We start from the raw sequence: 25,434 nt of genomic DNA, 5'->3' as shown, positions 1-25,434 counted from the left end.
TCCTAGCACAGCATGAAGCCAAAAACATTGCTCTGAGACGTTTGAGGTGCGCGCCTTGCCAGTCAGTATGCGCAAAGACGCTCGCAAAGAGAGAAGGGCGCCGACGCGGGACACGACACGAAATGCTACAAGCGACCGTCCGATCCGCCGCAGGAACGCCCACATCCGGTGTGGTCTAGTGGCTAGGATACCTGGCTTTCACCCAGGAGGCCCGGGTTCGATTCCCGGTACCGGAACGGAACTTTTTCCACACGAATCGTGACAAGTTTGAGCTGTCCGAGCTGCCGTTTCCCGTCCTGCTCGCAATATATCTACTGTTTCGTGACCGTCAGCAGAGTATAGACGAGGGAAGCAGACATCCGACGACCATAGAAATGGTGTACGGCTTCATGCCATACGTTTGCAGCGTAGGGCTGAGCGAGCGCAACTGTCGAGGCCCGTTAGCTCAGTTGGTTAGAGCGTCGTGCTAATAACGCGAAGGTCGTGGGTTCGATCCCCCCACGGGCCACAACGCTTTTACTACCACGAAAAGGCAGCGCCGATTTCAGCTGGCGAGTGTGATGACCAAAACATCATCACCCTGCGTGGAAGTTGACAGAGGATCCGAACCCGACTTGTCGGGAAGCGCTACAGCATTCACTCGGCAATGGCCATAATATGTTGAATACACTGGTTCTCAACCGATAAAGAGAAGATGAAAGGAAATGTCCGATTGCCGATGCGTAACAACTTTGGCCCTTGTCGGTACTTGGGCGGGAGAGCGCATGGGGACACAGGGTACTGTTGGCAGTTTTACTTCCTATTTTTCTTTCTCCTTTGTTTTCGGAGCTACAGCCCGATTCGGTCAGGGAGACGCCACCGTGAAATGAACGGGCGTGCTGTGTGTACATCGCCTCGCCTCTCCTTACCTCTCTCAGTCGTTTCTCGTGCTTGTCGTTTTGATATAGGCCGATTGGAGAGCGTCAGCTCTCGCGTCAGCTGAGCAAAGTCGAGACAAGTCGAGACAGTCGAGACACACTATAGGCTGGTCTGCAGCGAGTAAGAGGGGGAAAAAACATTAAGTTAAGGGCGCGTGGCGAAAGTACTCATACGTGACATTAAAAAGCCTGTTGCGGTGGCCGGGAATCGAACCCGGACCAACTGCTTGGAAGGCAACTATGCTGACCATTACACCACCACCGCACAAGCGAGCGCCCCGACGCCGCGCTGTGTCGGCTTCCCGCCTGTCGGCAGCGGCCGAAGGTGATCGTACCTGGCAGGCGCATTTCGAGGTAGGCTAGGGGAGCACATCCAGGCGCGTTCGGACAGCGTATCCGCGCACATTTCGCATCCTTGGCAAGAGTCGGCGCCGGCGACGCAAGAGTACGCAGAGGACCGCGTTCTGGCGGCATTTTTAAGCAGTACAGTGCAGGATTCAGCGTCTGCAGCATCTTCTCGACAGAATGCTACGGCGCTTGACGGCAGTCCCACTTTCCCTTGAGACATCTGCTCGGGAAGCAGCGTGCAGTTACTACCGGCCCGAGCATCGGTGGTTCAGTGGTAGAATGCTCGCCTGCCACGCGGGCGGCCCGGGTTCGATTCCCGGCCGATGCATCATTTTGCTTTTCCCACGATAATGCTGCCGTGTGGCTTGCGCGCTTGAGATGCACGATCCACATGAATGTATAGCAGGATTCCCTTGAGAAGAACCGAGAACGCAGCACTCGCGGGTCCCCACTAGGACGCTCGCATGGTGTTCTACAGACTAGCGTCGGCCTGGCCTCGCAAGTTGCTGTGTCCAGGTGCCTCCGAGGCACTGAACGTTAACGACAAGGAGTGCTGCCTATCGTTTGCAAATCTGCAGCAACACCGCAATCAACTGGGCTGGCAATGCACGTGTAGCAACAGAACACGTTATCCAGGAAGTACAGTGTCTTTACGTCTAACATTGGGTGTGGTACTTACCCAGTTTCCAGGACAAGCGCTTCACCTGTGCCTCGGTAGCGCAGTAGGCAGCGCGTAAGTCTCATAATCTTAAGGTCGTGAGTTCGATCCTCACCCGGGGCATTTAATTTTCTGTGACTGATGGTGATGCTGTTGCTAGGGCACCAACTTATTTCTTGTTTTTTATCCACAACGTTTTCAACGCTTCAGCGGGAAAATGTTTACTCCCTGTTATTGCTACTTACAGCTTCCCTTTTCCTCTTCTCCTAGCACAGCATGAAGCCAAAAACATTGCTCTGAGACGTTTGAGGTGCGCGCCTTGCCAGTCAGTATGCGCAAAGACGCTCGCAAAGAGAGAAGGGCGCCGACGCGGGACACGACACGAAATGCTACAAGCGACCGTCCGATCCGCCGCAGGAACGCCCACATCCGGTGTGGTCTAGTGGCTAGGATACCTGGCTTTCACCCAGGAGGCCCGGGTTCGATTCCCGGTACCGGAACGGAACTTTTTCCACACGAATCGTGACAAGTTTGAGCTGTCCGAGCTGCCGTTTCCCGTCCTGCTCGCAATATATCTACTGTTTCGTGACCGTCAGCAGAGTATAGACGAGGGAAGCAGACATCCGACGACCATAGAAATGGTGTACGGCTTCATGCCATACGTTTGCAGCGTAGGGCTGAGCGAGCGCAACTGTCGAGGCCCGTTAGCTCAGTTGGTTAGAGCGTCGTGCTAATAACGCGAAGGTCGTGGGTTCGATCCCCCCACGGGCCACAACGCTTTTACTACCACGAAAAGGCAGCGCCGATTTCAGCTGGCGAGTGTGATGACCAAAACATCATCACCCTGCGTGGAAGTTGACAGAGGATCCGAACCCGACTTGTCGGGAAGCGCTACAGCATTCACTCGGCAATGGCCATAATATGTTGAATACACTGGTTCTCAACCGATAAAGAGAAGATGAAAGGAAATGTCCGATTGCCGATGCGTAACAACTTTGGCCCTTGTCGGTACTTGGGCGGGAGAGCGCATGGGGACACAGGGTACTGTTGGCAGTTTTACTTCCTATTTTTCTTTCTCCTTTGTTTTCGGAGCTACAGCCCGATTCGGTCAGGGAGACGCCACCGTGAAATGAACGGGCGTGCTGTGTGTACATCGCCTCGCCTCTCCTTACCTCTCTCAGTCGTTTCTCGTGCTTGTCGTTTTGATATAGGCCGATTGGAGAGCGTCAGCTCTCGCGTCAGCTGAGCAAAGTCGAGACAAGTCGAGACAGTCGAGACACACTATAGGCTGGTCTGCAGCGAGTAAGAGGGGGAAAAAACATTAAGTTAAGGGCGCGTGGCGAAAGTACTCATACGTGACATTAAAAAGCCTGTTGCGGTGGCCGGGAATCGAACCCGGACCAACTGCTTGGAAGGCAACTATGCTGACCATTACACCACCACCGCACAAGCGAGCGCCCCGACGCCGCGCTGTGTCGGCTTCCCGCCTGTCGGCAGCGGCCGAAGGTGATCGTACCTGGCAGGCGCATTTCGAGGTAGGCTAGGGGAGCACATCCAGGCGCGTTCGGACAGCGTATCCGCGCACATTTCGCATCCTTGGCAAGAGTCGGCGCCGGCGACGCAAGAGTACGCAGAGGACCGCGTTCTGGCGGCATTTTTAAGCAGTACAGTGCAGGATTCAGCGTCTGCAGCATCTTCTCGACAGAATGCTACGGCGCTTGACGGCAGTCCCACTTTCCCTTGAGACATCTGCTCGGGAAGCAGCGTGCAGTTACTACCGGCCCGAGCATCGGTGGTTCAGTGCTAGAATGCTCGCCTGCCACGCGGGCGGCCCGGGTTCGATTCCCGGCCGATGCATCATTTTGCTTTTCCCACGATAATGCTGCCGTGTGGCTTGCGCGCTTGAGATGCACGATCCACATGAATGTATAGCAGGATTCCCTTGAGAAGAACCGAGAACGCAGCACTCGCGGGTCCCCACTAGGACGCTCGCATGGTGTTCTACAGACTAGCGTCGGCCTGGCCTCGCAAGTTGCTGTGTCCAGGTGCCTCCGAGGCACTGAACGTTAACGACAAGGAGTGCTGCCTATCGTTTGCAAATCTGCAGCAACACCGCAATCAACTGGGCTGGCAATGCACGTGTAGCAACAGAACACGTTATCCAGGAAGTACAGTGTCTTTACGTCTAACATTGGGTGTGGTACTTACCCAGTTTCCAGGACAAGCGCTTCACCTGTGCCTCGGTAGCGCAGTAGGCAGCGCGTAAGTCTCATAATCTTAAGGTCGTGAGTTCGATCCTCACCCGGGGCATTTAATTTTCTGTGACTGATGGTGATGCTGTTGCTAGGGCACCAACTTATTTCTTGTTTTTTATCCACAACGTTTTCAACGCTTCAGCGGGAAAATGTTTACTCCCTGTTATTGCTACTTACAGCTTCCCTTTTCCTCTTCTCCTAGCACAGCATGAAGCCAAAAACATTGCTCTGAGACGTTTGAGGTGCGCGCCTTGCCAGTCAGTATGCGCAAAGACGCTCGCAAAGAGAGAAGGGCGCCGACGCGGGACACGACACGAAATGCTACAAGCGACCGTCCGATCCGCCGCAGGAACGCCCACATCCGGTGTGGTCTAGTGGCTAGGATACCTGGCTTTCACCCAGGAGGCCCGGGTTCGATTCCCGGTACCGGAACGGAACTTTTTCCACACGAATCGTGACAAGTTTGAGCTGTCCGAGCTGCCGTTTCCCGTCCTGCTCGCAATATATCTACTGTTTCGTGACCGTCAGCAGAGTATAGACGAGGGAAGCAGACATCCGACGACCATAGAAATGGTGTACGGCTTCATGCCATACGTTTGCAGCGTAGGGCTGAGCGAGCGCAACTGTCGAGGCCCGTTAGCTCAGTTGGTTAGAGCGTCGTGCTAATAACGCGAAGGTCGTGGGTTCGATCCCCCCACGGGCCACAACGCTTTTACTACCACGAAAAGGCAGCGCCGATTTCAGCTGGCGAGTGTGATGACCAAAACATCATCACCCTGCGTGGAAGTTGACAGAGGATCCGAACCCGACTTGTCGGGAAGCGCTACAGCATTCACTCGGCAATGGCCATAATATGTTGAATACACTGGTTCTCAACCGATAAAGAGAAGATGAAAGGAAATGTCCGATTGCCGATGCGTAACAACTTTGGCCCTTGTCGGTACTTGGGCGGGAGAGCGCATGGGGACACAGGGTACTGTTGGCAGTTTTACTTCCTATTTTTCTTTCTCCTTTGTTTTCGGAGCTACAGCCCGATTCGGTCAGGGAGACGCCACCGTGAAATGAACGGGCGTGCTGTGTGTACATCGCCTCGCCTCTCCTTACCTCTCTCAGTCGTTTCTCGTGCTTGTCGTTTTGATATAGGCCGATTGGAGAGCGTCAGCTCTCGCGTCAGCTGAGCAAAGTCGAGACAAGTCGAGACAGTCGAGACACACTATAGGCTGGTCTGCAGCGAGTAAGAGGGGGAAAAAACATTAAGTTAAGGGCGCGTGGCGAAAGTACTCATACGTGACATTAAAAAGCCTGTTGCGGTGGCCGGGAATCGAACCCGGACCAACTGCTTGGAAGGCAACTATGCTGACCATTACACCACCACCGCACAAGCGAGCGCCCCGACGCCGCGCTGTGTCGGCTTCCCGCCTGTCGGCAGCGGCCGAAGGTGATCGTACCTGGCAGGCGCATTTCGAGGTAGGCTAGGGGAGCACATCCAGGCGCGTTCGGACAGCGTATCCGCGCACATTTCGCATCCTTGGCAAGAGTCGGCGCCGGCGACGCAAGAGTACGCAGAGGACCGCGTTCTGGCGGCATTTTTAAGCAGTACAGTGCAGGATTCAGCGTCTGCAGCATCTTCTCGACAGAATGCTACGGCGCTTGACGGCAGTCCCACTTTCCCTTGAGACATCTGCTCGGGAAGCAGCGTGCAGTTACTACCGGCCCGAGCATCGGTGGTTCAGTGGTAGAATGCTCGCCTGCCACGCGGGCGGCCCGGGTTCGATTCCCGGCCGATGCATCATTTTGCTTTTCCCACGATAATGCTGCCGTGTGGCTTGCGTGCTTGAGATGCACGATCCACATGAATGTATAGCAGGATTCCCTTGAGAAGAACCGAGAACGCAGCACTCGCGGGTCCCCACTAGGACGCTCGCATGGTGTTCTACAGACTAGCGTCGGCCTGGCCTCGCAAGTTGCTGTGTCCAGGTGCCTCCGAGGCACTGAACGTTAACGACAAGGAGTGCTGCCTATCGTTTGCAAATCTGCAGCAACACCGCAATCAACTGGGCTGGCAATGCACGTGTAGCAACAGAACACGTTATCCAGGAAGTACAGTGTCTTTACGTCTAACATTGGGTGTGGTACTTACCCAGTTTCCAGGACAAGCGCTTCACCTGTGCCTCGGTAGCGCAGTAGGCAGCGCGTAAGTCTCATAATCTTAAGGTCGTGAGTTCGATCCTCACCCGGGGCATTTAATTTTCTGTGACTGATGGTGATGCTGTTGCTAGGGCACCAACTTATTTCTTGTTTTTTATCCACAACGTTTTCAACGCTTCAGCGGGAAAATGTTTACTCCCTGTTATTGCTACTTACAGCTTCCCTTTTCCTCTTCTCCTAGCACAGCATGAAGCCAAAAACATTGCTCTGAGACGTTTGAGGTGCGCGCCTTGCCAGTCAGTATGCGCAAAGACGCTCGCAAAGAGAGAAGGGCGCCGACGCGGGACACGACACGAAATGCTACAAGCGACCGTCCGATCCGCCGCAGGAACGCCCACATCCGGTGTGGTCTAGTGGCTAGGATACCTGGCTTTCACCCAGGAGGCCCGGGTTCGATTCCCGGTACCGGAACGGAACTTTTTCCACACGAATCGTGACAAGTTTGAGCTGTCCGAGCTGCCGTTTCCCGTCCTGCTCGCAATATATCTACTGTTTCGTGACCGTCAGCAGAGTATAGACGAGGGAAGCAGACATCCGACGACCATAGAAATGGTGTACGGCTTCATGCCATACGTTTGCAGCGTAGGGCTGAGCGAGCGCAACTGTCGAGGCCCGTTAGCTCAGTTGGTTAGAGCGTCGTGCTAATAACGCGAAGGTCGTGGGTTCGATCCCCCCACGGGCCACAACGCTTTTACTACCACGAAAAGGCAGCGCCGATTTCAGCTGGCGAGTGTGATGACCAAAACATCATCACCCTGCGTGGAAGTTGACAGAGGATCCGAACCCGACTTGTCGGGAAGCGCTACAGCATTCACTCGGCAATGGCCATAATATGTTGAATACACTGGTTCTCAACCGATAAAGAGAAGATGAAAGGAAATGTCCGATTGCCGATGCGTAACAACTTTGGCCCTTGTCGGTACTTGGGCGGGAGAGCGCATGGGGACACAGGGTACTGTTGGCAGTTTTACTTCCTATTTTTCTTTCTCCTTTGTTTTCGGAGCTACAGCCCGATTCGGTCAGGGAGACGCCACCGTGAAATGAACGGGCGTGCTGTGTGTACATCGCCTCGCCTCTCCTTACCTCTCTCAGTCGTTTCTCGTGCTTGTCGTTTTGATATAGGCCGATTGGAGAGCGTCAGCTCTCGCGTCAGCTGAGCAAAGTCGAGACAAGTCGAGACAGTCGAGACACACTATAGGCTGGTCTGCAGCGAGTAAGAGGGGGAAAAAACATTAAGTTAAGGGCGCGTGGCGAAAGTACTCATACGTGACATTAAAAAGCCTGTTGCGGTGGCCGGGAATCGAACCCGGACCAACTGCTTGGAAGGCAACTATGCTGACCATTACACCACCACCGCACAAGCGAGCGCCCCGACGCCGCGCTGTGTCGGCTTCCCGCCTGTCGGCAGCGGCCGAAGGTGATCGTACCTGGCAGGCGCATTTCGAGGTAGGCTAGGGGAGCACATCCAGGCGCGTTCGGACAGCGTATCCGCGCACATTTCGCATCCTTGGCAAGAGTCGGCGCCGGCGACGCAAGAGTACGCAGAGGACCGCGTTCTGGCGGCATTTTTAACACTCTAAGCGCCAAGCCCGTAAAATTTACGGGCCTGGGATCGCGCGAAAATCACCAAGCCCGTAAAATTTACGGGCCGCTACATTTAATTTCATTCAAAACACTGCAACGTTATTTCTACGGGTTTGGCCAGCGCTATACGTTTTTCAGATGTTTATTAACAAAATGCGTCCATAGATGTCACGGCAGCGCTGTAATTCATGTTAAAACTTATCTTTGCGTTCTCAGTCTGTATATCATTCAGTTGTTTGTCATCATGTTTCGGCGCGGTTTATCAGACGCAGAAATTGCGGATTTGATCAATCATAGCGACACTCTGGATAATGTAGAGAGTGATTCAGACGATTCTGAATGCAATGGTGTGTTTGAAGGTACGTATTTCCGAATTTTCCACGTAATTGTGCAGTACGCACATATCTGTTGAACATGTGTAAACGATGTATGTAGTTACACATAATGTGATATTCTTTTTAGAAGACGAGATTGATGACAGTTTGTCTTCAGATGAAGACGAGAATGATGTTGAAGGTGTTGCTTCAAATCCAGCAGCTGTGCCGTATCCGAAAGACAGTGAGTGGACTGCAGTTGACACCTACCGACCTCTGCCTGTCAACACGACACCCAGGCAGATACTAGTGGATATTGATGAGTCGAGTTCTGTACTGGATTGCAGTAAAGTGTTCCTTACTGACAGTGACGTAAATGAACTCAAGAGACAGACAAATTTGTATGCATCACAGACAATACAGAAGAAAAGAAGAGGAAATAATCTGAAGCCCCATTCAGTTTTGAGTTCGTGGAAGCCAGTGACTATAAGTGAGATGAGGCGTTTCTTGGGTATTATTTTCCACATGTGTGTTTCGAAAAAGCCAAAAATTGCGGACCATTGGAGCACTAATCCTGTTCTTAGTTGTAACTTTTGTCCCCATGTCATGAGCCGTTTGCGTTTCACTCAGATACTGTCATGCTTGCATCTTGTTGACAATTCAAATCAGAAAAAACCAGGCGAAGATGGATTTCATCCACTTTACAAAGTTTTGCCATATTATAATAATTTGAAGGAGCGATGTATCCAGGCATATCGTCCCTCAGAAAAAGTGACAATTGATGAAGGAATTTGCCCATTTCGAGGTCGTGTGAGTTTCCGTGTTTACATGCAAAATAAGCCTCATAAGTATGGACTGAAAGTATATGCTGTTGCTGAAGCCAGTAGTGGCTATGTTGTAAATTTTGAAGTTTATGCTGGTAAGCATATTGTTGACAATTCTTCGTCTGCGGTTATTTTGCGATTGTTGTCTGACAGCAGCTTGCTGAACAAAGGCCACACTGTGTATTTAGATCGATTTTATTCCAGTCCAGAGCTATTTCAGCAACTGGCAGAGAAAGGCACTGGAGCTGTTGGTACTGTGAACAAATCCAGGAAAGGATTGCCTAAAGATTTAGTATCTGCTAAGCTGAAAAAGGGCGAAATGTCTTTTCGGCGTAAAGATAATGTATTGGCAATGAAGTGGAAAGATAAGAGAGATGTGTATACATTGTCTACAAGGCATCAAGCAACATTTGGTACGCATACTAAGAGAAATGGGTCTGTAGTATTGAAACCACTTCAGGTACTTGATTACAACCTCAATAAAATTGGAGTGGATATTGGAGACCAACGCCTGCAGTACAATCCGTTCCAGCACAGAACTGTGAAATGGTGGCGAAAATTATATTTCCATTTGCTGCTTATGGGAGTATCAAATGCATTTTGGCTGTACAATGCAGTGCACAGGAAGAATATTACAATAACAGACTTTATAACAGTGCTTGCAGTTCAGCTTGTTGAAGACGACACACTTGAATTCATTCCAAGAAATGAAGGAACTGTAGGTCGGCTAACAAAGAGACATTTTTTGCAGCACATACCTGCAACTACTAAGAAGTATGCTGCTCGTGTGTGTCACGTGTGCAGTTCCAGGAGCAAGAAACAGAGTGGCAAGGCTTCTCGCAAAGAGACACGATACGAATGTGAACAGTGTGGCGTTGCACTCTGCCTGGAACCTTGCTTTAAAATTTTCCACACTAAAAAACAATATGATTCTGTGTGAAATTTATATGTAATACTGTATACTATCAGAAACATGTAATGTAGTGCCACAATTTTGGTTAAAAATAAATCACAATTGTATTCCCTTATTCGTATGACTTTTTCTAAATTCTTAAAACATCTAAGTGATTTCTATAACTGTACCTTAAAGCTGTGCATTGTAAAGTAGTTTCTTTCACTCAGAATTAAAGTAGAAATGTGCAGCTTCAAGATGGTACCAAATTTGCCACAATCCAAACAGTAGATTTGATGCAGTAATTTTTTTAATATTGGTAAAATTGCCCGGTTTCTAGGGACGGGTGCATAAAATAGGCCTGGTACAGAGAGTGTTAAGCAGTACAGTGCAGGATTCAGCGTCTGCAGCATCTTCTCGACAGAATGCTACGGCGCTTGACGGCAGTCCCACTTTCCCTTGAGACATCTGCTCGGGAAGCAGCGTGCAGTTACTACCGGCCCGAGCATCGGTGGTTCAGTGGTAGAATGCTCGCCTGCCACGCGGGCGGCCCGGGTTCGATTCCCGGCCGATGCATCATTTTGCTTTTCCCACGATAATGCTGCCGTGTGGCTTGCGCGCTTGAGATGCACGATCCACATGAATGTATAGCAGGATTCCCTTGAGAAGAACCGAGAACGCAGCACTCGCGGGTCCCCACTAGGACGCTCGCATGGTGTTCTACAGACTAGCGTCGGCCTGGCCTCGCAAGTTGCTGTGTCCAGGTGCCTCCGAGGCACTGAACGTTAACGACAAGGAGTGCTGCCTATCGTTTGCAAATCTGCAGCAACACCGCAATCAACTGGGCTGGCAATGCACGTGTAGCAACAGAACACGTTATCCAGGAAGTACAGTGTCTTTACGTCTAACATTGGGTGTGGTACTTACCCAGTTTCCAGGACAAGCGCTTCACCTGTGCCTCGGTAGCGCAGTAGGCAGCGCGTAAGTCTCATAATCTTAAGGTCGTGAGTTCGATCCTCACCCGGGGCATTTAATTTTCTGTGACTGATGGTGATGCTGTTGCTAGGGCACCAACTTATTTCTTGTTTTTTATCCACAACGTTTTCAACGCTTCAGCGGGAAAATGTTTACTCCCTGTTATTGCTACTTACAGCTTCCCTTTTCCTCTTCTCCTAGCACAGCATGAAGCCAAAAACATTGCTCTGAGACGTTTGAGGTGCGCGCCTTGCCAGTCAGTATGCGCAAAGACGCTCGCAAAGAGAGAAGGGCGCCGACGCGGGACACGACACGAAATGCTACAAGCGACCGTCCGATCCGCCGCAGGAACGCCCACATCCGGTGTGGTCTAGTGGCTAGGATACCTGGCTTTCACCCAGGAGGCCCGGGTTCGATTCCCGGTACCGGAACGGAACTTTTTCCACACGAATCGTGACAAGTTTGAGCTGTCCGAGCTGCCGTTTCCCGTCCTGCTCGCAATATATCTACTGTTTCGTGACCGTCAGCAGAGTATAGACGAGGGAAGCAGACATCCGACGACCATAGAAATGGTGTACGGCTTCATGCCATACGTTTGCAGCGTAGGGCTGAGCGAGCGCAACTGTCGAGGCCCGTTAGCTCAGTTGGTTAGAGCGTCGTGCTAATAACGCGAAGGTCGTGGGTTCGATCCCCCCACGGGCCACAACGCTTTTACTACCACGAAAAGGCAGCGCCGATTTCAGCTGGCGAGTGTGATGACCAAAACATCATCACCCTGCGTGGAAGTTGACAGAGGATCCGAACCCGACTTGTCGGGAAGCGCTACAGCATTCACTCGGCAATGGCCATAATATGTTGAATACACTGGTTCTCAACCGATAAAGAGAAGATGAAAGGAAATGTCCGATTGCTGATGCGTAACAACTTTGGCCCTTGTCGGTACTTGGGCGGGAGAGCGCATGGGGACACAGGGTACTGTTGGCAGTTTTACTTCCTATTTTTCTTTCTCCTTTGTTTTCGGAGCTACAGCCCGATTCGGTCAGGGAGACGCCACCGTGAAATGAACGGGCGTGCTGTGTGTACATCGCCTCGCCTCTCCTTACCTCTCTCAGTCGTTTCTCGTGCTTGTCGTTTTGATATAGGCCGATTGGAGAGCGTCAGCTCTCGCGTCAGCTGAGCAAAGTCGAGACAAGTCGAGACAGTCGAGACACACTATAGGCTGGTCTGCAGCGAGTAAGAGGGGGAAAAAACATTAAGTTAAGGGCGCGTGGCGAAAGTACTCATACGTGACATTAAAAAGCCTGTTGCGGTGGCCGGGAATCGAACCCGGACCAACTGCTTGGAAGGCAACTATGCTGACCATTACACCACCACCGCACAAGCGAGCGCCCCGACGCCGCGCTGTGTCGGCTTCCCGCCTGTCGGCAGCGGCCGAAGGTGATCGTACCTGGCAGGCGCATTTCGAGGTAGGCTAGGGGAGCACATCCAGGCGCGTTCGGACAGCGTATCCGCGCACATTTCGCATCCTTGGCAAGAGTCGGCGCCGGCGACGCAAGAGTACGCAGAGGACCGCGTTCTGGCGGCATTTTTAAGCAGTACAGTGCAGGATTCAGCGTCTGCAGCATCTTCTCGACAGAATGCTACGGCGCTTGACGGCAGTCCCACTTTCCCTTGAGACATCTGCTCGGGAAGCAGCGTGCAGTTACTACCGGCCCGAGCATCGGTGGTTCAGTGGTAGAATGCTCGCCTGCCACGCGGGCGGCCCGGGTTCGATTCCCGGCCGATGCATCATTTTGCTTTTCCCACGATAATGCTGCCGTGTGGCTTGCGCGCTTGAGATGCACGATCCACATGAATGTATAGCAGGATTCCCTTGAGAAGAACCGAGAACGCAGCACTCGCGGGTCCCCACTAGGACGCTCGCATGGTGTTCTACAGACTAGCGTCGGCCTGGCCTCGCAAGTTGCTGTGTCCAGGTGCCTCCGAGGCACTGAACGTTAACGACAAGGAGTGCTGCCTATCGTTTGCAAATCTGCAGCAACACCGCAATCAACTGGGCTGGCAATGCACGTGTAGCAACAGAACACGTTATCCAGGAAGTACAGTGTCTTTACGTCTAACATTGGGTGTGGTACTTACCCAGTTTCCAGGACAAGCGCTTCACCTGTGCCTCGGTAGCGCAGTAGGCAGCGCGTAAGTCTCATAATCTTAAGGTCGTGAGTTCGATCCTCACCCGGGGCATTTAATTTTCTGTGACTGATGGTGATGCTGTTGCTAGGGCACCAACTTATTTCTTGTTTTTTATCCACAACGTTTTCAACGCTTCAGCGGGAAAATGTTTACTCCCTGTTATTGCTACTTACAGCTTCCCTTTTCCTCTTCTCCTAGCACAGCATGAAGCCAAAAACATTGCTCTGAGACGTTTGAGGTGCGCGCCTTGCCAGTCAGTATGCGCAAAGACGCTCGCAAAGAGAGAAGGGCGCCGACGCGGGACACGACACGAAATGCTACAAGCGACCGTCCGATCCGCCGCAGGAACGCCCACATCCGGTGTGGTCTAGTGGCTAGGATACCTGGCTTTCACCCAGGAGGCCCGGGTTCGATTCCCGGTACCGGAACGGAACTTTTTCCACACGAATCGTGACAAGTTTGAGCTGTCCGAGCTGCCGTTTCCCGTCCTGCTCGCAATATATCTACTGTTTCGTGACCGTCAGCAGAGTATAGACGAGGGAAGCAGACATCCGACGACCATAGAAATGGTGTACGGCTTCATGCCATACGTTTGCAGCGTAGGGCTGAGCGAGCGCAACTGTCGAGGCCCGTTAGCTCAGTTGGTTAGAGCGTCGTGCTAATAACGCGAAGGTCGTGGGTTCGATCCCCCCACGGGCCACAACGCTTTTACTACCACGAAAAGGCAGCGCCGATTTCAGCTGGCGAGTGTGATGACCAAAACATCATCACCCTGCGTGGAAGTTGACAGAGGATCCGAACCCGACTTGTCGGGAAGCGCTACAGCATTCACTCGGCAATGGCCATAATATGTTGAATACACTGGTTCTCAACCGATAAAGAGAAGATGAAAGGAAATGTCCGATTGCCGATGCGTAACAACTTTGGCCCTTGTCGGTACTTGGGCGGGAGAGCGCATGGGGACACAGGGTACTGTTGGCAGTTTTACTTCCTATTTTTCTTTCTCCTTTGTTTTCGGAGCTACAGCCCGATTCGGTCAGGGAGACGCCACCGTGAAATGAACGGGCGTGCTGTGTGTACATCGCCTCGCCTCTCCTTACCTCTCTCAGTCGTTTCTCGTGCTTGTCGTTTTGATATAGGCCGATTGGAGAGCGTCAGCTCTCGCGTCAGCTGAGCAAAGTCGAGACAAGTCGAGACAGTCGAGACACACTATAGGCTGGTCTGCAGCGAGTAAGAGGGGGAAAAAACATTAAGTTAAGGGCGCGTGGCGAAAGTACTCATACGTGACATTAAAAAGCCTGTTGCGGTGGCCGGGAATCGAACCCGGACCAACTGCTTGGAAGGCAACTATGCTGACCATTACACCACCACCGCACAAGCGAGCGCCCCGACGCCGCGCTGTGTCGGCTTCCCGCCTGTCGGCAGCGGCCGAAGGTGATCGTACCTGGCAGGCGCATTTCGAGGTAGGCTAGGGGAGCACATCCAGGCGCGTTCGGACAGCGTATCCGCGCACATTTCGCATCCTTGGCAAGAGTCGGCGCCGGCGACGCAAGAGTACGCAGAGGACCGCGTTCTGGCGGCATTTTTAAGCAGTACAGTGCAGGATTCAGCGTCTGCAGCATCTTCTCGACAGAATGCTACGGCGCTTGACGGCAGTCCCACTTTCCCTTGAGACATCTGCTCGGGAAGCAGCGTGCAGTTACTACCGGCCCGAGCATCGGTGGTTCAGTGGTAGAATGCTCGCCTGCCACGCGGGCGGCCCGGGTTCGATTCCCGGCCGATGCATCATTTTGCTTTTCCCACGATAATGCTGCCGTGTGGCTTGCGTGCTTGAGATGCACGATCCACATGAATGTATAGCAGGATTCCCTTGAGAAGAACCGAGAACGCAGCACTCGCGGGTCCCCACTAGGACGCTCGCATGGTGTTCTACAGACTAGCGTCGGCCTGGCCTCGCAAGTTGCTGTGTCCAGGTGCCTCCGAGGCACTGAACGTTAACGACAAGGAGTGCTGCCTATCGTTTGCAAATCTGCAGCAACACCGCAATCAACTGGGCTGGCAATGCACGTGTAGCAACAGAACACGTTATCCAGGAAGTACAGTGTCTTTACGTCTAACATTGGGTGTGGTACTTACCCAGTTTCCAGGACAAGCGCTTCACCTGTGCCTCGGTAGCGCAGTAGGCAGCGCGTAAGTCTCATAATCTTAAGGTCGTGAGTTCGATCCTCACCCGGGGCATTTAATTTTCTGTGACTGATGGTGATGCTGTTGCTAGGGCACCAACTTATTTCTTGTTTTTTATCCACAACGTTTTCAACGCTTCAGCGGGAAAATGTTTACTCCCTGTTATTGCTACTTACAGCTTCCCTTTTCCTCTTCTCCTAGCACAGCATGAAGCCAAAAACATTGCTCTGAGACGTTTGAGGTGCGCGCCTTGCCAGTCAGTATGCGCAAAGACGCTCGCAAAGAGAGAAGGGCGCCGACGCGGGACACGACACGAAATGCTACAAGCGACCGTCCGATCCGCCGCAGGAACGCCCACATCCGGTGTGGTCTAGTGGCTAGGATACCTGGCTTTCACCCAGGAGGCCCGGGTTCGATTCCCGGTACCGGAACGGAACTTTTTCCACACGAATCGTGACAAGTTTGAGCTGTCCGAGCTGCCGTTTCCCGTCCTGCTCGCAATATATCTACTGTTTCGTGACCGTCAGCAGAGTATAGACGAGGGAAGCAGACATCCGACGACCATAGAAATGGTGTACGGCTTCATGCCATACGTTTGCAGCGTAGGGCTGAGCGAGCGCAACTGTCGAGGCCCGTTAGCTCAGTTGGTTAGAGCGTCGTGCTAATAACGCGAAGGTCGTGGGTTCGATCCCCCCACGGGCCACAACGCTTTTACTACCACGAAAAGGCAGCGCCGATTTCAGCTGGCGAGTGTGATGACCAAAACATCATCACCCTGCGTGGAAGTTGACAGAGGATCCGAACCCGACTTGTCGGGAAGCGCTACAGCATTCACTCGGCAATGGCCATAATATGTTGAATACACTGGTTCTCAACCGATAAAGAGAAGATGAAAGGAAATGTCCGATTGCCGATGCGTAACAACTTTGGCCCTTGTCGGTACTTGGGCGGGAGAGCGCATGGGGACACAGGGTACTGTTGGCAGTTTTACTTCCTATTTTTCTTTCTCCTTTGTTTTCGGAGCTACAGCCCGATTCGGTCAGGGAGACGCCACCGTGAAATGAACGGGCGTGCTGTGTGTACATCGCCTCGCCTCTCCTTACCTCTCTCAGTCGTTTCTCGTGCTTGTCGTTTTGATATAGGCCGATTGGAGAGCGTCAGCTCTCGCGTCAGCTGAGCAAAGTCGAGACAAGTCGAGACAGTCGAGACACACTATAGGCTGGTCTGCAGCGAGTAAGAGGGGGAAAAAACATTAAGTTAAGGGCGCGTGGCGAAAGTACTCATACGTGACATTAAAAAGCCTGTTGCGGTGGCCGGGAATCGAACCCGGACCAACTGCTTGGAAGGCAACTATGCTGACCATTACACCACCACCGCACAAGCGAGCGCCCCGACGCCGCGCTGTGTCGGCTTCCCGCCTGTCGGCAGCGGCCGAAGGTGATCGTACCTGGCAGGCGCATTTCGAGGTAGGCTAGGGGAGCACATCCAGGCGCGTTCGGACAGCGTATCCGCGCACATTTCGCATCCTTGGCAAGAGTCGGCGCCGGCGACGCAAGAGTACGCAGAGGACCGCGTTCTGGCGGCATTTTTAAGCAGTACAGTGCAGGATTCAGCGTCTGCAGCATCTTCTCGACAGAATGCTACGGCGCTTGACGGCAGTCCCACTTTCCCTTGAGACATCTGCTCGGGAAGCAGCGTGCAGTTACTACCGGCCCGAGCATCGGTGGTTCAGTGGTAGAATGCTCGCCTGCCACGCGGGCGGCCCGGGTTCGATTCCCGGCCGATGCATCATTTTGCTTTTCCCACGATAATGCTGCCGTGTGGCTTGCGCGCTTGAGATGCACGATCCACATGAATGTATAGCAGGATTCCCTTGAGAAGAACCGAGAACGCAGCACTCGCGGGTCCCCACTAGGACGCTCGCATGGTGTTCTACAGACTAGCGTCGGCCTGGCCTCGCAAGTTGCTGTGTCCAGGTGCCTCCGAGGCACTGAACGTTAACGACAAGGAGTGCTGCCTATCGTTTGCAAATCTGCAGCAACACCGCAATCAACTGGGCTGGCAATGCACGTGTAGCAACAGAACACGTTATCCAGGAAGTACAGTGTCTTTACGTCTAACATTGGGTGTGGTACTTACCCAGTTTCCAGGACAAGCGCTTCACCTGTGCCTCGGTAGCGCAGTAGGCAGCGCGTAAGTCTCATAATCTTAAGGTCGTGAGTTCGATCCTCACCCGGGGCATTTACTTTTCTGTGACTGATGGTGATGCTGTTGCTAGGGCACCAACTTATTTCTTGTTTTTTATCCACAACGTTTTCAACGCTTCAGCGGGAAAATGTTTACTCCCTGTTATTGCTACTTACAGCTTCCCTTTTCCTCTTCTCCTAGCACAGCATGAAGCCAAAAACATTGCTCTGAGACGTTTGAGGTGCGCGCCTTGCCAGTCAGTATGCGCAAAGACGCTCGCAAAGAGAGAAGGGCGCCGACGCGGGACACGACACGAAATGCTACAAGCGACCGTCCGATCCGCCGCAGGAACGCCCACATCCGGTGTGGTCTAGTGGCTAGGATACCTGGCTTTCACCCAGGAGGCCCGGGTTCGATTCCCGGTACCGGAACGGAACTTTTTCCACACGAATCGTGACAAGTTTGAGCTGTCCGAGCTGCCGTTTCCCGTCCTGCTCGCAATATATCTACTGTTTCGTGACCGTCAGCAGAGTATAGACGAGGGAAGCAGACATCCGACGACCATAGAAATGGTGTACGGCTTCATGCCATACGTTTGCAGCGTAGGGCTGAGCGAGCGCAACTGTCGAGGCCCGTTAGCTCAGTTGGTTAGAGCGTCGTGCTAATAACGCGAAGGTCGTGGGTTCGATCCCCCCACGGGCCACAACGCTTTTACTACCACGAAAAGGCAGCGCCGATTTCAGCTGGCGAGTGTGATGACCAAAAGATCATCACCCTGCGTGGAAGTTGACAGAGGATCCGAACCCGACTTGTCGGGAAGCGCTACAGCATTCACTCGGCAATGGCCATAATATGTTGAATACACTGGTTCTCAACCGATAAAGAGAAGATGAAAGGAAATGTCCGATTGCCGATGCGTAACAGCTTTGGCCCTTGTCGGTACTTGGGCGGGAGAGCGCATGGGGACACAGGGTACTGTTGGCAGTTTTACTTCCTATTTTTCTTTCTCCTTTGTTTTCGGAGCTACAGCCCGATTCGGTCAGGGAGACGCCACCGTGAAATGAACGGGCGTGCTGTGTGTACATCGCCTCGCCTCTCCTTACCTCTCTCAGTCGTTTCTCGTGCTTGTCGTTTTGATATAGGCCGATTGGAGAGCGTCAGCTCTCGCGTCAGCTGAGCAAAGTCGAGACAAGTCGAGACAGTCGAGACACACTATAGGCTGGTCTGCAGCGAGTAAGAGGGGGAAAAAACATTAAGTTAAGGGCGCGTGGCGAAAGTACTCATACGTGACATTAAAAAGCCTGTTGCGGTGGCCGGGAATCGAACCCGGACCAACTGCTTGGAAGGCAACTATGCTGACCATTACACCACCACCGCACAAGCGAGCGCCCCGACGCCGCGCTGTGTCGGCTTCCCGCCTGTCGGCAGCGGCCGAAGGTGATCGTACCTGGCAGGCGCATTTCGAGGTAGGCTAGGGGAGCACATCCAGGCGCGTTCGGACAGCGTATCCGCGCACATTTCGCATCCTTGGCAAGAGTCGGCGCCGGCGACGCAAGAGTACGCAGAGGACCGCGTTCTGGCGGCATTTTTAAGCAGTACAGTGCAGGATTCAGCGTCTGCAGCATCTTCTCGACAGAATGCTACGGCGCTTGACGGCAGTCCCACTTTCCCTTGAGACATCTGCTCGGGAAGCAGCGTGCAGTTACTACCGGCCCGAGCATCGGTGGTTCAGTGGTAGAATGCTCGCCTGCCACGCGGGCGGCCCGGGTTCGATTCCCGGCCGATGCATCATTTTGCTTTTCCCACGATAATGCTGCCGTGTGGCTTGCGCGCTTGAGATGCACGATCCACATGAATGTATAGCAGGATTCCCTTGAGAAGAACCGAGAACGCAGCACTCGCGGGTCCCCACTAGGACGCTCGCATGGTGTTCTACAGACTAGCGTCGGCCTGGCCTCGCAAGTTGCTGTGTCCAGGTGCCTCCGAGGCACTGAACGTTAACGACAAGGAGTGCTGCCTATCGTTTGCAAATCTGCAGCAACACCGCAATCAACTGGGCTGGCAATGCACGTGTAGCAACAGAACACGTTATCCAGGAAGTACAGTGTCTTTACGTCTAACATTGGGTGTGGTACTTACCCAGTTTCCAGGACAAGCGCTTCACCTGTGCCTCGGTAGCGCAGTAGGCAGCGCGTAAGTCTCATAATCTTAAGGTCGTGAGTTCGATCCTCACCCGGGGCATTTAATTTTCTGTGACTGATGGTGATGCTGTTGCTAGGGCACCAACTTATTTCTTGTTTTTTATCCACAACGTTTTCAACGCTTCAGCGGGAAAATGTTTACTCCCTGTTATTGCTACTTACAGCTTCCCTTTTCCTCTTCTCCTAGCACAGCATGAAGCCAAAAACATTGCTCTGAGACGTTTGAGGTGCGCGCCTTGCCAGTCAGTATGCGCAAAGACGCTCGCAAAGAGAGAAGGGCGCCGACGCGGGACACGACACGAAATGCTACAAGCGACCGTCCGATCCGCCGCAGGAACGCCCACATCCGGTGTGGTCTAGTGGCTAGGATACCTGGCTTTCACCCAGGAGGCCCGGGTTCGATTCCCGGTACCGGAACGGAACTTTTTCCACACGAATCGTGACAAGTTTGAGCTGTCCGAGCTGCCGTTTCCCGTCCTGCTCGCAATATATCTACTGTTTCGTGACCGTCAGCAGAGTATAGACGAGGGAAGCAGACATCCGACGACCATAGAAATGGTGTACGGCTTCATGCCATACGTTTGCAGCGTAGGGCTGAGCGAGCGCAACTGTCGAGGCCCGTTAGCTCAGTTGGTTAGAGCGTCGTGCTAATAACGCGAAGGTCGTGGGTTCGATCCCCCCACGGGCCACAACGCTTTTACTACCACGAAAAGGCAGCGCCGATTTCAGCTGGCGAGTGTGATGACCAAAACATCATCACCCTGCGTGGAAGTTGACAGAGGATCCGAACCCGACTTGTCGGGAAGCGCTACAGCATTCACTCGGCAATGGCCATAATATGTTGAATACACTGGTTCTCAACCGATAAAGAGAAGATGAAAGGAAATGTCCGATTGCCGATGCGTAACAACTTTGGCCCTTGTCGGTACTTGGGCGGGAGAGCGCATGGGGACACAGGGTACTGTTGGCAGTTTTACTTCCTATTTTTCTTTCTCCTTTGTTTTCGGAGCTACAGCCCGATTCGGTCAGGGAGACGCCACCGTGAAATGAACGGGCGTGCTGTGTGTACATCGCCTCGCCTCTCCTTACCTCTCTCAGTCGTTTCTCGTGCTTGTCGTTTTGATATAGGCCGATTGGAGAGCGTCAGCTCTCGCGTCAGCTGAGCAAAGTCGAGACAAGTCGAGACAGTCGAGACACACTATAGGCTGGTCTGCAGCGAGTAAGAGGGGGAAAAAACATTAAGTTAAGGGCGCGTGGCGAAAGTACTCATACGTGACATTAAAAAGCCTGTTGCGGTGGCCGGGAATCGAACCCGGACCAACTGCTTGGAAGGCAACTATGCTGACCATTACACCACCACCGCACAAGCGAGCGCCCCGACGCCGCGCTGTGTCGGCTTCCCGCCTGTCGGCAGCGGCCGAAGGTGATCGTACCTGGCAGGCGCATTTCGAGGTAGGCTAGGGGAGCACATCCAGGCGCGTTCGGACAGCGTATCCGCGCACATTTCGCATCCTTGGCAAGAGTCGGCGCCGGCGACGCAAGAGTACGCAGAGGACCGCGTTCTGGCGGCATTTTTAAGCAGTACAGTGCAGGATTCAGCGTCTGCAGCATCTTCTCGACAGAATGCTACGGCGCTTGACGGCAGTCCCACTTTCCCTTGAGACATCTGCTCGGGAAGCAGCGTGCAGTTACTACCGGCCCGAGCATCGGTGGTTCAGTGGTAGAATGCTCGCCTGCCACGCGGGCGGCCCGGGTTCGATTCCCGGCCGATGCATCATTTTGCTTTTCCCACGATAATGCTGCCGTGTGGCTTGCGCGCTTGAGATGCACGATCCACATGAATGTATAGCAGGATTCCCTTGAGAAGAACCGAGAACGCAGCACTCGCGGGTCCCCACTAGGACGCTCGCATGGTGTTCTACAGACTAGCGTCGGCCTGGCCTCGCAAGTTGCTGTGTCCAGGTGCCTCCGAGGCACTGAACGTTAACGACAAGGAGTGCTGCCTATCGTTTGCAAATCTGCAGCAACACCGCAATCAACTGGGCTGGCAATGCACGTGTAGCAACAGAACACGTTATCCAGGAAGTACAGTGTCTTTACGTCTAACATTGGGTGTGGTACTTACCCAGTTTCCAGGACAAGCGCTTCACCTGTGCCTCGGTAGCGCAGTAGGCAGCGCGTAAGTCTCATAATCTTAAGGTCGTGAGTTCGATCCTCACCCGGGGCATTTACTTTTCTGTGACTGATGGTGATGCTGTTGCTAGGGCACCAACTTATTTCTTGTTTTTTATCCACAACGTTTTCAACGCTTCAGCGGGAAAATGTTTACTCCCTGTTATTGCTACTTACAGCTTCCCTTTTCCTCTTCTCCTAGCACAGCATGAAGCCAAAAACATTGCTCTGAGACGTTTGAGGTGCGCGCCTTGCCAGTCAGTATGCGCAAAGACGCTCGCAAAGAGAGAAGGGCGCCGACGCGGGACACGACACGAAATGCTACAAGCGACCGTCCGATCCGCCGCAGGAACGCCCACATCCGGTGTGGTCTAGTGGCTAGGATACCTGGCTTTCACCCAGGAGGCCCGGGTTCGATTCCCGGTACCGGAACGGAACTTTTTCCACACGAATCGTGACAAGTTTGAGCTGTCCGAGCTGCCGTTTCCCGTCCTGCTCGCAATATATCTACTGTTTCGTGACCGTCAGCAGAGTATAGACGAGGGAAGCAGACATCCGACGACCATAGAAATGGTGTACGGCTTCATGCCATACGTTTGCAGCGTAGGGCTGAGCGAGCGCAACTGTCGAGGCCCGTTAGCTCAGTTGGTTAGAGCGTCGTGCTAATAACGCGAAGGTCGTGGGTTCGATCCCCCCACGGGCCACAACGCTTTTACTACCACGAAAAGGCAGCGCCGATTTCAGCTGGCGAGTGTGATGACCAAAAGATCATCACCCTGCGTGGAAGTTGACAGAGGATCCGAACCCGACTTGTCGGGAAGCGCTACAGCATTCACTCGGCAATGGCCATAATATGTTGAATACACTGGTTCTCAACCGATAAAGAGAAGATGAAAGGAAATGTCCGATTGCCGATGCGTAACAGCTTTGGCCCTTGTCGGTACTTGGGCGGGAGAGCGCATGGGGACACAGGGTACTGTTGGCAGTTTTACTTCCTATTTTTCTTTCTCCTTTGTTTTCGGAGCTACAGCCCGATTCGGTCAGGGAGACGCCACCGTGAAATGAACGGGCGTGCTGTGTGTACATCGCCTCGCCTCTCCTTACCTCTCTCAGTCGTTTCTCGTGCTTGTCGTTTTGATATAGGCCGATTGGAGAGCGTCAGCTCTCGCGTCAGCTGAGCAAAGTCGAGACAAGTCGAGACAGTCGAGACACACTATAGGCTGGTCTGCAGCGAGTAAGAGGGGGAAAAAACATTAAGTTAAGGGCGCGTGGCGAAAGTACTCATACGTGACATTAAAAAGCCTGTTGCGGTGGCCGGGAATCGAACCCGGACCAACTGCTTGGAAGGCAACTATGCTGACCATTACACCACCACCGCACAAGCGAGCGCCCCGACGCCGCGCTGTGTCGGCTTCCCGCCTGTCGGCAGCGGCCGAAGGTGATCGTACCTGGCAGGCGCATTTCGAGGTAGGCTAGGGGAGCACATCCAGGCGCGTTCGGACAGCGTATCCGCGCACATTTCGCATCCTTGGCAAGAGTCGGCGCCGGCGACGCAAGAGTACGCAGAGGACCGCGTTCTGGCGGCATTTTTAAGCAGTACAGTGCAGGATTCAGCGTCTGCAGCATCTTCTCGACAGAATGCTACGGCGCTTGACGGCAGTCCCACTTTCCCTTGAGACATCTGCTCGGGAAGCAGCGTGCAGTTACTACCGGCCCGAGCATCGGTGGTTCAGTGGTAGAATGCTCGCCTGCCACGCGGGCGGCCCGGGTTCGATTCCCGGCCGATGCATCATTTTGCTTTTCCCACGATAATGCTGCCGTGTGGCTTGCGCGCTTGAGATGCACGATCCACATGAATGTATAGCAGGATTCCCTTGAGAAGAACCGAGAACGCAGCACTCGCGGGTCCCCACTAGGACGCTCGCATGGTGTTCTACAGACTAGCGTCGGCCTGGCCTCGCAAGTTGCTGTGTCCAGGTGCCTCCGAGGCACTGAACGTTAACGACAAGGAGTGCTGCCTATCGTTTGCAAATCTGCAGCAACACCGCAATCAACTGGGCTGGCAATGCACGTGTAGCAACAGAACACGTTATCCAGGAAGTACAGTGTCTTTACGTCTAACATTGGGTGTGGTACTTACCCAGTTTCCAGGACAAGCGCTTCACCTGTGCCTCGGTAGCGCAGTAGGCAGCGCGTAAGTCTCATAATCTTAAGGTCGTGAGTTCGATCCTCACCCGGGGCATTTAATTTTCTGTGACTGATGGTGATGCTGTTGCTAGGGCACCAACTTATTTCTTGTTTTTTATCCACAACGTTTTCAACGCTTCAGCGGGAAAATGTTTACTCCCTGTTATTGCTACTTACAGCTTCCCTTTTCCTCTTCTCCTAGCACAGCATGAAGCCAAAAACATTGCTCTGAGACGTTTGAGGTGCGCGCCTTGCCAGTCAGTATGCGCAAAGACGCTCGCAAAGAGAGAAGGGCGCCGACGCGGGACACGACACGAAATGCTACAAGCGACCGTCCGATCCGCCGCAGGAACGCCCACATCCGGTGTGGTCTAGTGGCTAGGATACCTGGCTTTCACCCAGGAGGCCCGGGTTCGATTCCCGGTACCGGAACGGAACTTTTTCCACACGAATCGTGACAAGTTTGAGCTGTCCGAGCTGCCGTTTCCCGTCCTGCTCGCAATATATCTACTGTTTCGTGACCGTCAGCAGAGTATAGACGAGGGAAGCAGACATCCGACGACCATAGAAATGGTGTACGGCTTCATGCCATACGTTTGCAGCGTAGGGCTGAGCGAGCGCAACTGTCGAGGCCCGTTAGCTCAGTTGGTTAGAGCGTCGTGCTAATAACGCGAAGGTCGTGGGTTCGATCCCCCCACGGGCCACAACGCTTTTACTACCACGAAAAGGCAGCGCCGATTTCAGCTGGCGAGTGTGATGACCAAAAGATCATCACCCTGCGTGGAAGTTGACAGAGGATCCGAACCCGACTTGTCGGGAAGCGCTACAGCATTCACTCGGCAATGGCCATAATATGTTGAATACACTGGTTCTCAACCGATAAAGAGAAGATGAAAGGAAATGTCCGATTGCCGATGCGTAACAACTTTGGCCCTTGTCGGTACTTGGGCGGGAGAGCGCATGGGGACACAGGGTACTGTTGGCAGTTTTACTTCCTATTTTTCTTTCTCCTTTGTTTTCGGAGCTACAGCCCGATTCGGTCAGGGAGACGCCACCGTGAAATGAACGGGCGTGCTGTGTGTACATCGCCTCGCCTCTCCTTACCTCTCTCAGTCGTTTCTCGTGCTTGTCGTTTTGATATAGGCCGATTGGAGAGCGTCAGCTCTCGCGTCAGCTGAGCAAAGTCGAGACAAGTCGAGACAGTCGAGACACACTATAGGCTGGTCTGCAGCGAGTAAGAGGGGGAAAAAACATTAAGTTAAGGGCGCGTGGCGAAAGTACTCATACGTGACATTAAAAAGCCTGTTGCGGTGGCCGGGAATCGAACCCGGACCAACT

General features: G+C 53.2%; 52 non-coding genes across 52 annotated transcripts; 42 read left to right on the top strand and 10 right to left on the bottom strand.

Moving 5' to 3' along the window:
* Positions 1–164: 164 nt before the first annotated feature.
* Trnae-uuc (transfer RNA glutamic acid (anticodon UUC)) lies at positions 165–236 on the top strand. The gene has a single exon. It is a non-coding gene; the product is annotated as a tRNA-Glu (tRNA).
* A 198-nt stretch (positions 237–434) lies between these two features.
* Positions 435–508, top strand: Trnai-aau (transfer RNA isoleucine (anticodon AAU)). The gene has a single exon. It is a non-coding gene; the product is annotated as a tRNA-Ile (tRNA).
* A 602-nt stretch (positions 509–1,110) lies between these two features.
* On the bottom strand, positions 1,111–1,182 carry Trnag-ucc (transfer RNA glycine (anticodon UCC)). Its single transcript has one exon. It is a non-coding gene; the product is annotated as a tRNA-Gly (tRNA).
* A 340-nt stretch (positions 1,183–1,522) lies between these two features.
* Trnag-gcc (transfer RNA glycine (anticodon GCC)) lies at positions 1,523–1,593 on the top strand. Its single transcript has one exon. It is a non-coding gene; the product is annotated as a tRNA-Gly (tRNA).
* Positions 1,594–1,973: 380 nt separating this feature from the next.
* Positions 1,974–2,046, top strand: Trnam-cau (transfer RNA methionine (anticodon CAU)). The gene has a single exon. It is a non-coding gene; the product is annotated as a tRNA-Met (tRNA).
* A 305-nt stretch (positions 2,047–2,351) lies between these two features.
* On the top strand, positions 2,352–2,423 carry Trnae-uuc (transfer RNA glutamic acid (anticodon UUC)). The gene has a single exon. It is a non-coding gene; the product is annotated as a tRNA-Glu (tRNA).
* A 198-nt stretch (positions 2,424–2,621) lies between these two features.
* Trnai-aau (transfer RNA isoleucine (anticodon AAU)) lies at positions 2,622–2,695 on the top strand. The gene has a single exon. It is a non-coding gene; the product is annotated as a tRNA-Ile (tRNA).
* A 602-nt stretch (positions 2,696–3,297) lies between these two features.
* On the bottom strand, positions 3,298–3,369 carry Trnag-ucc (transfer RNA glycine (anticodon UCC)). Its single transcript has one exon. It is a non-coding gene; the product is annotated as a tRNA-Gly (tRNA).
* Positions 3,370–3,709: 340 nt separating this feature from the next.
* Trnag-gcc (transfer RNA glycine (anticodon GCC)) lies at positions 3,710–3,780 on the top strand. The gene has a single exon. It is a non-coding gene; the product is annotated as a tRNA-Gly (tRNA).
* A 380-nt stretch (positions 3,781–4,160) lies between these two features.
* On the top strand, positions 4,161–4,233 carry Trnam-cau (transfer RNA methionine (anticodon CAU)). The gene has a single exon. It is a non-coding gene; the product is annotated as a tRNA-Met (tRNA).
* A 305-nt stretch (positions 4,234–4,538) lies between these two features.
* On the top strand, positions 4,539–4,610 carry Trnae-uuc (transfer RNA glutamic acid (anticodon UUC)). Its single transcript has one exon. It is a non-coding gene; the product is annotated as a tRNA-Glu (tRNA).
* Positions 4,611–4,808: 198 nt separating this feature from the next.
* On the top strand, positions 4,809–4,882 carry Trnai-aau (transfer RNA isoleucine (anticodon AAU)). Its single transcript has one exon. It is a non-coding gene; the product is annotated as a tRNA-Ile (tRNA).
* Positions 4,883–5,484: 602 nt separating this feature from the next.
* Positions 5,485–5,556, bottom strand: Trnag-ucc (transfer RNA glycine (anticodon UCC)). The gene has a single exon. It is a non-coding gene; the product is annotated as a tRNA-Gly (tRNA).
* A 340-nt stretch (positions 5,557–5,896) lies between these two features.
* On the top strand, positions 5,897–5,967 carry Trnag-gcc (transfer RNA glycine (anticodon GCC)). Its single transcript has one exon. It is a non-coding gene; the product is annotated as a tRNA-Gly (tRNA).
* A 380-nt stretch (positions 5,968–6,347) lies between these two features.
* Trnam-cau (transfer RNA methionine (anticodon CAU)) lies at positions 6,348–6,420 on the top strand. The gene has a single exon. It is a non-coding gene; the product is annotated as a tRNA-Met (tRNA).
* Positions 6,421–6,725: 305 nt separating this feature from the next.
* Trnae-uuc (transfer RNA glutamic acid (anticodon UUC)) lies at positions 6,726–6,797 on the top strand. Its single transcript has one exon. It is a non-coding gene; the product is annotated as a tRNA-Glu (tRNA).
* Positions 6,798–6,995: 198 nt separating this feature from the next.
* On the top strand, positions 6,996–7,069 carry Trnai-aau (transfer RNA isoleucine (anticodon AAU)). Its single transcript has one exon. It is a non-coding gene; the product is annotated as a tRNA-Ile (tRNA).
* Positions 7,070–7,671: 602 nt separating this feature from the next.
* Positions 7,672–7,743, bottom strand: Trnag-ucc (transfer RNA glycine (anticodon UCC)). Its single transcript has one exon. It is a non-coding gene; the product is annotated as a tRNA-Gly (tRNA).
* A 2,762-nt stretch (positions 7,744–10,505) lies between these two features.
* Positions 10,506–10,576, top strand: Trnag-gcc (transfer RNA glycine (anticodon GCC)). The gene has a single exon. It is a non-coding gene; the product is annotated as a tRNA-Gly (tRNA).
* Positions 10,577–10,956: 380 nt separating this feature from the next.
* Trnam-cau (transfer RNA methionine (anticodon CAU)) lies at positions 10,957–11,029 on the top strand. The gene has a single exon. It is a non-coding gene; the product is annotated as a tRNA-Met (tRNA).
* A 305-nt stretch (positions 11,030–11,334) lies between these two features.
* On the top strand, positions 11,335–11,406 carry Trnae-uuc (transfer RNA glutamic acid (anticodon UUC)). The gene has a single exon. It is a non-coding gene; the product is annotated as a tRNA-Glu (tRNA).
* Positions 11,407–11,604: 198 nt separating this feature from the next.
* Positions 11,605–11,678, top strand: Trnai-aau (transfer RNA isoleucine (anticodon AAU)). The gene has a single exon. It is a non-coding gene; the product is annotated as a tRNA-Ile (tRNA).
* A 602-nt stretch (positions 11,679–12,280) lies between these two features.
* Positions 12,281–12,352, bottom strand: Trnag-ucc (transfer RNA glycine (anticodon UCC)). Its single transcript has one exon. It is a non-coding gene; the product is annotated as a tRNA-Gly (tRNA).
* Positions 12,353–12,692: 340 nt separating this feature from the next.
* On the top strand, positions 12,693–12,763 carry Trnag-gcc (transfer RNA glycine (anticodon GCC)). Its single transcript has one exon. It is a non-coding gene; the product is annotated as a tRNA-Gly (tRNA).
* A 380-nt stretch (positions 12,764–13,143) lies between these two features.
* Positions 13,144–13,216, top strand: Trnam-cau (transfer RNA methionine (anticodon CAU)). Its single transcript has one exon. It is a non-coding gene; the product is annotated as a tRNA-Met (tRNA).
* Positions 13,217–13,521: 305 nt separating this feature from the next.
* Positions 13,522–13,593, top strand: Trnae-uuc (transfer RNA glutamic acid (anticodon UUC)). Its single transcript has one exon. It is a non-coding gene; the product is annotated as a tRNA-Glu (tRNA).
* A 198-nt stretch (positions 13,594–13,791) lies between these two features.
* Positions 13,792–13,865, top strand: Trnai-aau (transfer RNA isoleucine (anticodon AAU)). Its single transcript has one exon. It is a non-coding gene; the product is annotated as a tRNA-Ile (tRNA).
* Positions 13,866–14,467: 602 nt separating this feature from the next.
* Trnag-ucc (transfer RNA glycine (anticodon UCC)) lies at positions 14,468–14,539 on the bottom strand. Its single transcript has one exon. It is a non-coding gene; the product is annotated as a tRNA-Gly (tRNA).
* Positions 14,540–14,879: 340 nt separating this feature from the next.
* On the top strand, positions 14,880–14,950 carry Trnag-gcc (transfer RNA glycine (anticodon GCC)). Its single transcript has one exon. It is a non-coding gene; the product is annotated as a tRNA-Gly (tRNA).
* Positions 14,951–15,330: 380 nt separating this feature from the next.
* Positions 15,331–15,403, top strand: Trnam-cau (transfer RNA methionine (anticodon CAU)). The gene has a single exon. It is a non-coding gene; the product is annotated as a tRNA-Met (tRNA).
* Positions 15,404–15,708: 305 nt separating this feature from the next.
* On the top strand, positions 15,709–15,780 carry Trnae-uuc (transfer RNA glutamic acid (anticodon UUC)). The gene has a single exon. It is a non-coding gene; the product is annotated as a tRNA-Glu (tRNA).
* A 198-nt stretch (positions 15,781–15,978) lies between these two features.
* On the top strand, positions 15,979–16,052 carry Trnai-aau (transfer RNA isoleucine (anticodon AAU)). The gene has a single exon. It is a non-coding gene; the product is annotated as a tRNA-Ile (tRNA).
* A 602-nt stretch (positions 16,053–16,654) lies between these two features.
* Trnag-ucc (transfer RNA glycine (anticodon UCC)) lies at positions 16,655–16,726 on the bottom strand. Its single transcript has one exon. It is a non-coding gene; the product is annotated as a tRNA-Gly (tRNA).
* A 340-nt stretch (positions 16,727–17,066) lies between these two features.
* Trnag-gcc (transfer RNA glycine (anticodon GCC)) lies at positions 17,067–17,137 on the top strand. Its single transcript has one exon. It is a non-coding gene; the product is annotated as a tRNA-Gly (tRNA).
* A 380-nt stretch (positions 17,138–17,517) lies between these two features.
* Trnam-cau (transfer RNA methionine (anticodon CAU)) lies at positions 17,518–17,590 on the top strand. Its single transcript has one exon. It is a non-coding gene; the product is annotated as a tRNA-Met (tRNA).
* Positions 17,591–17,895: 305 nt separating this feature from the next.
* On the top strand, positions 17,896–17,967 carry Trnae-uuc (transfer RNA glutamic acid (anticodon UUC)). The gene has a single exon. It is a non-coding gene; the product is annotated as a tRNA-Glu (tRNA).
* Positions 17,968–18,165: 198 nt separating this feature from the next.
* Positions 18,166–18,239, top strand: Trnai-aau (transfer RNA isoleucine (anticodon AAU)). Its single transcript has one exon. It is a non-coding gene; the product is annotated as a tRNA-Ile (tRNA).
* Positions 18,240–18,841: 602 nt separating this feature from the next.
* Positions 18,842–18,913, bottom strand: Trnag-ucc (transfer RNA glycine (anticodon UCC)). Its single transcript has one exon. It is a non-coding gene; the product is annotated as a tRNA-Gly (tRNA).
* Positions 18,914–19,253: 340 nt separating this feature from the next.
* On the top strand, positions 19,254–19,324 carry Trnag-gcc (transfer RNA glycine (anticodon GCC)). The gene has a single exon. It is a non-coding gene; the product is annotated as a tRNA-Gly (tRNA).
* Positions 19,325–19,704: 380 nt separating this feature from the next.
* On the top strand, positions 19,705–19,777 carry Trnam-cau (transfer RNA methionine (anticodon CAU)). Its single transcript has one exon. It is a non-coding gene; the product is annotated as a tRNA-Met (tRNA).
* A 305-nt stretch (positions 19,778–20,082) lies between these two features.
* Trnae-uuc (transfer RNA glutamic acid (anticodon UUC)) lies at positions 20,083–20,154 on the top strand. Its single transcript has one exon. It is a non-coding gene; the product is annotated as a tRNA-Glu (tRNA).
* A 198-nt stretch (positions 20,155–20,352) lies between these two features.
* Positions 20,353–20,426, top strand: Trnai-aau (transfer RNA isoleucine (anticodon AAU)). The gene has a single exon. It is a non-coding gene; the product is annotated as a tRNA-Ile (tRNA).
* A 602-nt stretch (positions 20,427–21,028) lies between these two features.
* On the bottom strand, positions 21,029–21,100 carry Trnag-ucc (transfer RNA glycine (anticodon UCC)). Its single transcript has one exon. It is a non-coding gene; the product is annotated as a tRNA-Gly (tRNA).
* A 340-nt stretch (positions 21,101–21,440) lies between these two features.
* On the top strand, positions 21,441–21,511 carry Trnag-gcc (transfer RNA glycine (anticodon GCC)). The gene has a single exon. It is a non-coding gene; the product is annotated as a tRNA-Gly (tRNA).
* A 380-nt stretch (positions 21,512–21,891) lies between these two features.
* On the top strand, positions 21,892–21,964 carry Trnam-cau (transfer RNA methionine (anticodon CAU)). The gene has a single exon. It is a non-coding gene; the product is annotated as a tRNA-Met (tRNA).
* A 305-nt stretch (positions 21,965–22,269) lies between these two features.
* Positions 22,270–22,341, top strand: Trnae-uuc (transfer RNA glutamic acid (anticodon UUC)). Its single transcript has one exon. It is a non-coding gene; the product is annotated as a tRNA-Glu (tRNA).
* Positions 22,342–22,539: 198 nt separating this feature from the next.
* On the top strand, positions 22,540–22,613 carry Trnai-aau (transfer RNA isoleucine (anticodon AAU)). Its single transcript has one exon. It is a non-coding gene; the product is annotated as a tRNA-Ile (tRNA).
* Positions 22,614–23,215: 602 nt separating this feature from the next.
* Trnag-ucc (transfer RNA glycine (anticodon UCC)) lies at positions 23,216–23,287 on the bottom strand. Its single transcript has one exon. It is a non-coding gene; the product is annotated as a tRNA-Gly (tRNA).
* A 340-nt stretch (positions 23,288–23,627) lies between these two features.
* On the top strand, positions 23,628–23,698 carry Trnag-gcc (transfer RNA glycine (anticodon GCC)). Its single transcript has one exon. It is a non-coding gene; the product is annotated as a tRNA-Gly (tRNA).
* A 380-nt stretch (positions 23,699–24,078) lies between these two features.
* Trnam-cau (transfer RNA methionine (anticodon CAU)) lies at positions 24,079–24,151 on the top strand. Its single transcript has one exon. It is a non-coding gene; the product is annotated as a tRNA-Met (tRNA).
* Positions 24,152–24,456: 305 nt separating this feature from the next.
* On the top strand, positions 24,457–24,528 carry Trnae-uuc (transfer RNA glutamic acid (anticodon UUC)). Its single transcript has one exon. It is a non-coding gene; the product is annotated as a tRNA-Glu (tRNA).
* A 198-nt stretch (positions 24,529–24,726) lies between these two features.
* Positions 24,727–24,800, top strand: Trnai-aau (transfer RNA isoleucine (anticodon AAU)). The gene has a single exon. It is a non-coding gene; the product is annotated as a tRNA-Ile (tRNA).
* Positions 24,801–25,434: the final 634 nt, after the last annotated feature.

The sequence above is a fragment of the Schistocerca nitens genome, chromosome 2, assembly GCF_023898315.1.
Source record: "Schistocerca nitens isolate TAMUIC-IGC-003100 chromosome 2, iqSchNite1.1, whole genome shotgun sequence".
NCBI classification, from domain to species: domain Eukaryota; kingdom Metazoa; phylum Arthropoda; class Insecta; order Orthoptera; family Acrididae; genus Schistocerca; species Schistocerca nitens.
This window is presented reverse-complemented; position numbering and strand designations above follow the sequence as displayed.